The sequence below is a fragment of the Dermacentor albipictus genome, chromosome 4, assembly GCF_038994185.2.
Source record: "Dermacentor albipictus isolate Rhodes 1998 colony chromosome 4, USDA_Dalb.pri_finalv2, whole genome shotgun sequence".
Lineage (NCBI taxonomy): Eukaryota > Metazoa > Arthropoda > Arachnida > Ixodida > Ixodidae > Dermacentor > Dermacentor albipictus.
This window is the reverse complement of record NC_091824.1, coordinates 154220672-154230926: the sequence shown is the minus strand read 5'-3', so window position 1 is coordinate 154230926 and position 10255 is coordinate 154220672.

Below are 10255 nucleotides of genomic sequence, written 5' to 3'. Positions count from 1 at the left end.
CAGGCTACAGGTACTTGTTTACCATGCTGTGTCCGGCTACCAAGTTTCCAGAAGCAATCCCTTTGAAAGAGCTCAGCTCCACCGAAGTAGTAGACGCGCTTTTGACAGTGTTTGCACGAGTTGGGTTTCCAGCCGAAATTCAGGCAGATCAAGGGTCAGTATTCACGAGCGCACTGACTTCCACATTCTTGCAAAAGTGCGGGGTAAAGTTAATACACAGTTCTGTCTATCACCCTCAGTCAAACAGTGTAGAGAGGTGGCATTCGGTGCTTAAGCGAGTTTTGCGTGCGCTCTGTTACGAGCACAAGGAGGACTGGGAGAACTGTCTGCCGGCAACTTTGTTTGCTTTGCGAACGGTTCCACATGAGGCGACAGGGTTCTCACCAGCAGAACTAGTGTATGGGAGGACACTCCGGTCTCCACTGAGAATGTTAAGAGAGATGTGGGAGGATAGAGGGGAGAGTCCAACAGTGGTTGAATACGTGCTAAATTTACTGGAACGGCTAAGCGCAACCCAAGAACTAGTCGGAAAGAACATGGCAATAGCTCAAAAGAACGCCAAAGTCTATTACGACAAGAATGCGAGGCTTCGTACGTTTAAAGTCGACTTAACGATGAAAGCGGAAAAGTGTAGGTTTGGTTGTTCGCAGGTTACTTATCTGGGCCATGTTGTCGGTCAGGACATGAGACGGCCGGCTGAGCTGAAAATAGCTACGATTGGAGAATTTTCTCAGCCGCGCACGAAAACGGACCTTCGTCCATTTTTGGGACTTGTGGGGTACTATCAACGGTACATTCCGAATTACTCGCAATTGGCAAGTCCATTAACAGACGCCCTCCGAAAGGGAGCACCGAGTAACGTACACTGGGATAAGGACAAAGAGAACGCTTTCCAAAGTTTGAAAACGCTATTGGTTTCTCGCCCTGTGCTTCGCGCGCCAGACTACACAAAGGAATTCATAGTTCAATGCGACGCAAGCGACAGAGGTATGGGCGTGGTACTTAGTCAGGTCGGCGACGATAACGAGGAGCATCCTATCCTCTACGCCAGCCGTAAACTAAATGTAAGAGAGGAAGCCTACAGCGCTTCAGAGAAGGAATGCGCTTGTTTGGTTTGGGCCGCCCAGAAGTTGTCGTGTTACTTGTACGGAGCGAAGTTCATCTTCGAGACCGACCACTGTCCTCTGACGTGGCTCAATCAAATGTCACACAAAAACGGCCGCTTGCTCCGATGGAGCCTCACTCTCCAAGAGTACAACTTCTCCGTTAGATATAAGAAGGGAAAGTTGCATAGCAATGCGGATGGTTTGAGCAGGCTAATTTGAATTCTGCGTTTGAGGGTCCCGCCTAAATTTTAGGGTTACTAGTGTTAGCTTTTCTTTAGGCGAAGAAAATCCCCTCTCATTCAGCAGAATTCCCTCCATTAATTGCTGAATTTGTCAGCAGGAATTTGCTTCAGAAATTGGCATAGTGAAATGTAGCATTTTTTTTTGTTTCTGCACTTATGTTGTTGTTTTTTTTTTTTTGAAGCCTAGCGAGTCTAAAGTGAGAGCCAATGCACGTCATCTCGGCGCAGAGCCGTGTTGTGGGGTTCATTTTGCAGTTGCCTGTCCTTGTTGGATGTTTTGGGGCGGTGACCTCAATGCACAAGTGGTCGCTGCGAGCCAAGACATCAATTCCCGCCCCTGACCAGCAGCCGTTCTCTTCCTGCCTAGCGGTTATCAGCGCTAGACAGTCGAGACTTTCCGGGCCATGGAGGCGCTGTCAAGAATGGCGAGCTGCGAAACAAGATTGCCACACAGTTACGACAGGGCGACACGACGCGCACCTCCCCCTCTCCGTCGCTGCAGCGGGGAGGCGTTCGAAGAAGCGGCCTTTGTGCTGGAATCCGCCGCCTTCCACCCGCCCCATCGACATTGTGGCGGCACGAGTTCGGTGTTTGAACAATGTTTCCGGAGTTCCCCAACGCGGAGCTGATTTGACACGCATGGACAAGCTGCCGCGGGAACGACGTATTTTTGTGCTTCTCACGCTTCGGAGTGGCGCAGAATAACGAGCGACCCTCGAGCGGCACCAATAGTTCCCGGAACGGCACCCCGCCAACGCCGTCGTCGGGCATCAGAGCGCGGTTGCCTTTGTGTACGTAAACTGATCTTCAGAGCAGCTGCGAGTTGGTGATGAGTAAACGAACAGTCGCCGCGTCATATGACCGGCGGATCGAGTGTATAAAAACTGTGGTTGTGCGAATGCTGAGGACACTTCTCTGGAGCAGTCATGTTAGACTGAGACACTTCTCTGGAGCAGTCATGTTAGACTGAGACACTTCTCTTGAGCAGTCATGTTAGACTGAGTCACTTCTCTCATGCAGTCATGTTGGACTGTTACTCTTTTTCTCAAGCAGTCATGTTAGACTGATTTAATTTCTGTAAATAAACCCTTTTTCCTCGTTCTCGATGAGAAGCAGTTCTTCACTTCATCAACGATCTCAGCGTAAATAAGTTGGACGACGGCATGGGCCAGCTACCTTCGAATCCATGCCGTACTCCAATCTTGGCAAAGGACCACGGACGATGGGATTGAGCCCCCAATCCTGACAGCGGGCGCATTTACCAAACCGCAAAAGACTTGCGCAGGGTAATTCGTGGGGCCGCGCGCGGGCGGGGGGCGACCGAGCAGCGCCAAAGCTGGAGGAAATGAGACGTTTGCCATTCTTAGCCTCTTGAATTTCGCCACAATAATTGAGAGAGGAGGAAGGTGGCGGTCAAGGGAAAGAAGGCGCGAGAGCCACGTAATTTCAAGTCAGGGAAGTTGGGGGAAGGGGGAGGGCAGTCTGGTAGCGGCTATTTTGAATATTAAATGACCCCCGAGGTAGCTAGCCCACGATTTAGAATCACTTCTCGGTCTTCCTTTTTCTTTTTCTTTATTTCTAGTCACTCACATAACGTAGTGTGGCTTATGTTGTGCGAGGAGAAAGCAAAAACCGTGAAAGTCAGACACCTGTCACAGCGAGAAGAAAAGAAGTTAATCTGAAATGTATACGCCTTTTCGCGCGACAAGCTCCGAAGCGCCCCGGGGGCGGCTCGGCGTAATCGTATCGGAAGGACGGTGCACGAAGAGAGTTAAAAAAGAAAGAGTTAAACGAAACTCTTAAGGAAGCCGGAGAGCGGCAGGAAGCGGCCCAGTGCCTCGGGCGGGTTCCGAGAGATTAAAATGTCGGCGCGTGCTCCTCCCCAGAGAGAAGAGCGGCGGCGGATAGAAAAGACCGGCGCCCGCCACCAACAGTTGACGCCGCGGGCCGCCCACACGCGCGTCCATGCACCCGTGGACCCGACGGCTGTCAAGCCGACCGTCTTTCGTTGCCTTTCTTTCCGAGCGAAACGCGCTGAAAACAGATTCGACAAACAACGAACGGCGATGCGCGACTGTGAGCCTGTTCATTCCTTACTCTGCATGCTTTCTTTCGTGGCCACACCGTTTCACTTTCTCCTTTCACGCGATTCGTCTTGCTGAACGCAGTCACGGCAGTGCTGCCACGCCAGTATGGTAGATGTCTGCAGGGGCGCCGCACTGGTCACATTTGACTAAGGAAGCGAGGTACACGGAGACCAAATTACCTGCAGCTTCTCTGTGCAGCAATGGCTAATGGTTAAACCAGCCGAAACTCACGGATGCGAACAGCGCAATACACGGAGCAAACGACGAGCTCACACGACTGAAAGGCGGTTTCACATTCGCAATTTCTGTTTACTTTTTCTTTCTACTTCAATCGTATGTCACCCTAGAGGGATAATAAGAGGAACGTTAAACAGCAACTAATTGCAGGATAACTTGTTCCGGTGTTAGTTGACTGATACTTGATGAAACCATTGTAGCGCAAATAAAACGAACATAAGAACACACGAAACACTCGTCGTGTCAGGTCTTGCGTTCCCAGTATTGGTATTTTATTTGCGCAACAAGGACTTCATCAAGTAACTAATACGTTTAGACTAGTATTTCTTATTGCTTATCAACTCTTGTTCTCTATCTGGCGAGAAATGTTGGTTTCACTGCAAAAACAAAACAACTCAATCTTTCCTAGCGCTTGTTTGTGAGCGTATGATTTATTTATTTATTTATTTATTTATTTATTTATTTATTTATTTATTTATTTATTTATTTATTTATTTATTTATTTATTTATTTATCCTTCTGGTTTGGGGGAAGGGGGTTATTCGTAGGTAAGTAAGAGAGACTCGTGCCGAAATCTCAGGTGCCACTCCTTCAGTGTGACATCGTTGATTCCAACGTATTTCTTTTTAGTATTTTGTCCATTTGGGCACATGATCAGTTCTCGAAATTAGTTAACGCAGTTACCTGGACCCAACCAAGTGCTTTCAAAATCCACTACGTCTCGGCGAGCTTAGTGCAGGAACTCAGAACCTACCGGGCGCACGCCACGGAAAGTAGCACCCGATGAGCGGCAAGCTCAGTCCGATTGTCCAGTTTCCACAGAGCGACAAATTCGAGCGTCTGGTCAACGCTGCAAAGAGAGGCACATCGGCTTCGTGCTCAAGGCAGAGCACCTATATATATCGCCATGCAGGGCTAAAGGTTAAATGGACACATACAGAGAGCGAGAGAGAGAGAGAGAGGAAAGGCAGGAAAGTCAACCAGACGAGTGGCCGGTTTGCTATCCTACACTGAGGTAAGGGAAGAGGGGAGTAGAAAGAGGAAACAAGAAGTTGAATGGAGGCCGAAGAATTATAACAGGTTAAACTTCGTGACACAATAATTCTTGTGCAATAGCAAAACGGCCGCTCTTGCTGCGTGGTGACGCTTGAAAAGCCAGAGGAGATGCAAAAAGATGGAGGACGCTTAAGTTTCGCCTTTAAGAGTGGAACTCGATAGCATTAAAGAATCCCTGACTGCTTCTCACGCTTCCCGGCAACTGGAACGTACGTAACCGCAATGTTTACCGGGAAACGCCGGCCGCGTACGCTATGCACGAAGGCGAGCTTTCTGGTAGAAATGCGGCCACTTGCGTTGCCCGCGATGGATGAGTGGATAGACGGAGGGACGGATGGATGGACGGACGGATGGACGGACGGATGGACGGACGGACGGACGGACGTACGGACGGATGGATGGATGGATGGATGGATGGATGGATGGATGGATGGATGGATGGATGGATGGATGGATGGATGGATGGATGGATGGATGGATGGATGGATGGATGGATGGATGGATGGATGGATGGATGGATGGATGGATGGATGTCCCCTTTCGAACGTGGCGGTGGGTTGCGCCACCAAGCTCTTGCTATTATCCTGCCTAATGTCCCACCTAGGTTAAAGAATAAATAGAGATAAAAACCAATATGAACTCCCACAACCAAATTTTCTTACCACCTATTGGGAACTTTGCTTTTGTACGTCTCCGTTTTCTGTCGTTTACCTACTTTTCTTCCACCAATCCTCCAATCGCCTCTTACTAATCTCTATTGCGGACATGTTTACTTTTCCCCTGCTCTCGCTGAACCCAAGGGCTTCAAGGAGGCCAGTGGTGCCTAAATCGACCGCTAGGCAGATGTCTTCACATTCTAATAAAACATGCTCCATCGTTTCCCTAGACTTACCGCAGAAAGCACATGCTTCTTCTTCCTTACTATACCTCGCTTTATAGGTGCGTGTTCTAAGGCATCCCGATCTGGCTTCGAAAAGTAATGAGCTTCCCTTTGAGTATTCATAAATTGTTTCTTTCCTGATTTCGTTTTTTTTTTCTCCTAAGTAGTTACTCATGGCCGGTTTCTTTTGCATTGCTGCCACCCATGAGATTATTTCAGCATCCCTTACTTTCCGCTTGACGTTCCTTGTTGCTGTGTTGCCCCCCTACAAGTCGCATACTTGCTGGTAAGTTTCCTAGTTCTTTTCCTCCGCTGTGAATCAATTTTTTTCCTGTACAGATACCTCAGCCCTCTCCCAGTCCATTTACTTTCTTCCATACTCCTCAGTTGTTCTTGACAGTCAATTTTACTGCGAGCTTCCCTCACTTCAAAGCTAGTCCAGCCCATATCACCCTGCACAGCTTCATTTATAGTCTTGCCGTGAGGCCCAATGCGAGGCGTCCCACTGACCTTTGGTTCCCATCGAGTGATTGTGCCCCTTATTTCAAGCACACAAGCGCATTTCCAAAAGTAAGTCCTGGAACTATTACACCTTTCCACATACCCCGGAGCACCTCGTACCTATTGTATCCCCATAGCGCTCTGTGCTTCATTATGGCTGCATTTCTCTTCCCCTTTACTGTTATTGTTTTTTCTTGTGTTTCCATATATCCATTGCCTTCGTTTATCCCTATACCAAGGTATTTATATTTTCTTACCCGATATAATTCCTGACCCTGCATTGCCACTGTCTGTTCACTGTTTCCATTGAATACCATAACACCTGATTTTCTAACACTGAATTTCAAACCTAAATTAGCAATGCGGCGGAGGCGAGCGCCATCTTGAGGTATTGCAAGGAACCAGGCGCGTTGCACAGCGGCCCCCAAAACCCTCAGGTGCTGGCGCGCGCAAATGGCGAACGCCGTGGCCAGTCTATGAATCGTGGAACGCGGGGGTTTCTTTGAGTTTTCGAGTAACAGAATTATGTTTCCTCGTATAGTCAAATTACAACACGACGCCATCATATCTGTAGGTTGTTTGTAAGTCGTACTTTACGATTTTCGTAGAGGCTGGTTCGAATTTTTTTCGGCAGAAAGACGCACGACGCCGACGCCAGATTTTCTGTGACACTGCGGCCCTGAACGTTGTCGCGTTGAACCCGCAGGACGGGCGGCAAGGCCGCCATAAAGTTATCGAACAATCTCGCTGCGAGTTCACGGATTGCAATCCGAATTGCTTATTTGACAGTAAGCAAGGACACTATGCATTGCATCCTAGAGATGACAAGAAAAAATACTTTGAATCCCCTGACGTTACACTGAAGTACCCTCCCCGCGTTGAGGTTTCCACTCGAAATTCAAGAGATAAGTGCGGCCTTCACTTTCTCAAATAATAATCACCCTGTTTTCGCCGAATAAATTGAAATGGGGTTATGACGGGAATACTTCGCCAGTATAAACTGATCTAGCACTGCTCCTTGGTGTCATTTTAAGCATTCACAGCGAGATGGCCGCGCAGGCGATGGCGCGCTGCGGCTGCGACACGCGCTCTGGCTTGCAATTGCCGAGCAGCGAACGCACTGCGACTCGCTGCTTTTTCACCATGACCCGGGCAATATTAACAAGTACTGACCTCATAAACTTTGCACTAGAGAAACAAGAAGTGCTGCACTTATATAGAGAGCAAGGAAGATCGAAGCAAGTGGGGGTTTTTTTTTCGCTTTTTTCTTTTCAGCACTTCCTTTCTGGGCTTGCCGTGAGCGCGGGGATCCAATATTCCTGTCCAGCTTATCGGGAATGTTGCCCAGGAGCTCGGCTTGGCGCTTCAGGAATTTCTTCCCCCGTAATCAGGTTTCTTTCTGTTTCTCCCGCTTCCCTGTGGACTTTTGCCTGCACTTGCGTCTTGTTTGAAAATTGTTCGCGCATTTGGCACTTACTCGACCTGTTTCTGCTGAGTAATTCAGTCGATAAAGCGAAGCAGAATTCAGTTCTGTTTGCGCTTTCGTGAACGTTTAAAAACCTGAACAGGAACTAGTGAGAAAGAATGAGGGTCAGTAAGCCAGAGAATTTTTGAAAAAGACGAGTTTCCTCCCGTAAAGTTAACTCGGTGATTACGCAGTACTGATAGCCAGAAAGATAACGAATATGCGCAAGGAAGTTTTTAATTCGAGTTTCGGCCGCTTAGTGACCGATGTCGTTCTGCTCACGAATAGAGAAAACCCCGAATTCTCGAAGCAAGTACATGTGAACGAACCGATGTCTGCTTTATTTCTGTTTTATTATTGTTTTCTCTTATTGAGAGCAGCACTGCGAGAGCGAACACCACACTGGCTAAAAAATGAAAGAAAAGAAATTCCGATTTTGCGCTGAGCTGTGCCCATGGTAGCTGGTGCATTAATACGCAAAATTATTCACAATACGTACTTCGCGCCGTATCAGTTGCGGAAAACATTTGCAACGATGCGAGAACAATCTGCTGGGTGTAACTGCTGGTTCGTTTATTTTCCTGCCACGTTTAAAGAAACATCAAGCAAAAGTGGTAGCTTTAGTAAATTAGGCTTCTGCGCCTTATAACGAAATGGCCTCTCTTATACCATGAGAGAAGGCTACGAAGCCTTCTGGCAGTAAAAAATACATAATTACTTAATTAATTTAAATTACCTAATAAACTTCTCAAATATTATATATATATATATATATATATATATATATATATATATATATATATATATATATATATATATATATATATATATATATATATATATATATATATATATATGAAAAGTGAAAATGATATAAAATCGTAGAGCAACATAAAAAAACTCCCAATACAGCTTTCTGTTGTTCAATACATGCTACATAAAAGTGTTCTTCCGAGAGTGAAAGCCCTCAAATACATGCGAAATTGCCGCGCGACTGGCCACTCGAGCCAATTTGCGTGTATCTGTGTGCTTCTTTCTGCTCGTAAAAAGCACTTCTGTCTCACGATTCTGTCTCACGACATTTGGCAATTCTGTCTCTGTATAGCCCAGTGCACTTGTTTGTTTCTGATACTTCATTTGTCTTTTTAATAAACAACGCTTCATAACGTACAATGCAGTGACAGAAATTTGTTATCTTTATGGGATGTTAACATCCCTGTATATTAATTGTGCTAACGGCTATTCATTATTCGAAAAATATTCGGTATTTGATTGAGTTCGCTTGTGGCACTATTAAATAAATTAAATTATGGGGTTTTACGTGCCAAAACCACGATCTGATAATGAAGCACGCCGTAGTGGAGGACTCCAGAAATTTCGACCACCTGTAATGCAACTACTATTTTCAATATCCAATTACATTTAACCAGTTATTTTCTTTACTTTCTTTTAGCTAGCTTAGCAGGACTCTTTGAAGAACTATCAGGAATTTGGGGGGATATCATTGGCCTTAGTGAGGTTAGAAGAACTGGTGAGGCTGATGAAGCACTGACTAAAGGTCACGTCCACTGCTACTGCCAAATAAGAAGCAATACGGGCTAGAAATCGTAATCCATAAGGACATAGCGGGCAACATTGACGAATTCTATAGCAATAATCAAAATGTAGCAGTAGTCGTAATAAAATAAAACTAAATAGGAGGTATAGAATAAAGGTAGTAAAAGCCACCCTCCAACCTCTAGTCACGATCGCGATGAAATGGAACAGTTTTATGAAGATGTTAAATTAGCGATGATAAAAGTGCAAACTCAGTATACTGCAGTAATGGGCGACTTCATCGCAAAAGTGGGGGGAAAGCAGGCCGGTGAACAAGTAATTGGCAACTACGGCGTCGATTCTAGGAACGCTAGAGGAGAGATGCTGGTATAATTCGCGGAAAGGAATAAGCTGCGAATAATGAACACCTTCTTCAGGAGGCGTAGCAACAGAAAATGGACCTGCAAAAGCCCTAATGGTGAGACAAGAAATAGAAAACATTTCGTACCTTCTGCCGATCCCAGCGTAGTGCAGGATGTAGAAGTGTTAGGTAGGGTATAGTGCAATGATCATAGGTTAGTTAGGTCTAAGCTTCACCTTAATATGAAGATAGAAATGGTAAAATTGGTCAAGAAGAAATAGGCCGACCTAAACGCAGTAAGTATAAAAGCAGACCAATTCAGGCTGGTACTTGCAAACAAATATGCAGCCTTAGAGCAAAGAGATGAAGATGGCATAGAGGTAATAAATGAAACCGTAAATAGGCTGGCTTCAGAAGCAGAACGTGAAGTGGGAGGCAAGGCACCAAGACAACCAGTACGTAACCTCTCCCAAGTAACAAAGGACCTAACAAATAAACGGAAAATAGTAAAAGTGTCCAACTCAAGAGATCAGATCGAATTCGCAGAACTGTCCAAACTGATTAACAAGAAGAAAGTACGGGATATTCGAAACTGTAACGTGACAAAGACCGAAGAAGCCGTAAAAAATGGACGCAGCATGAAATTAGTGAGAAGAAAACTTGGCATAGGACAAGCCAAGATGTATGCACTGAAAGATAGGAAAGGTAATACCATCAGCAAGTTCGAAGATATAGTAAAAGCAGCTGAAGAATTTTATACTGAACTGTACAGTAACCAGAGCAG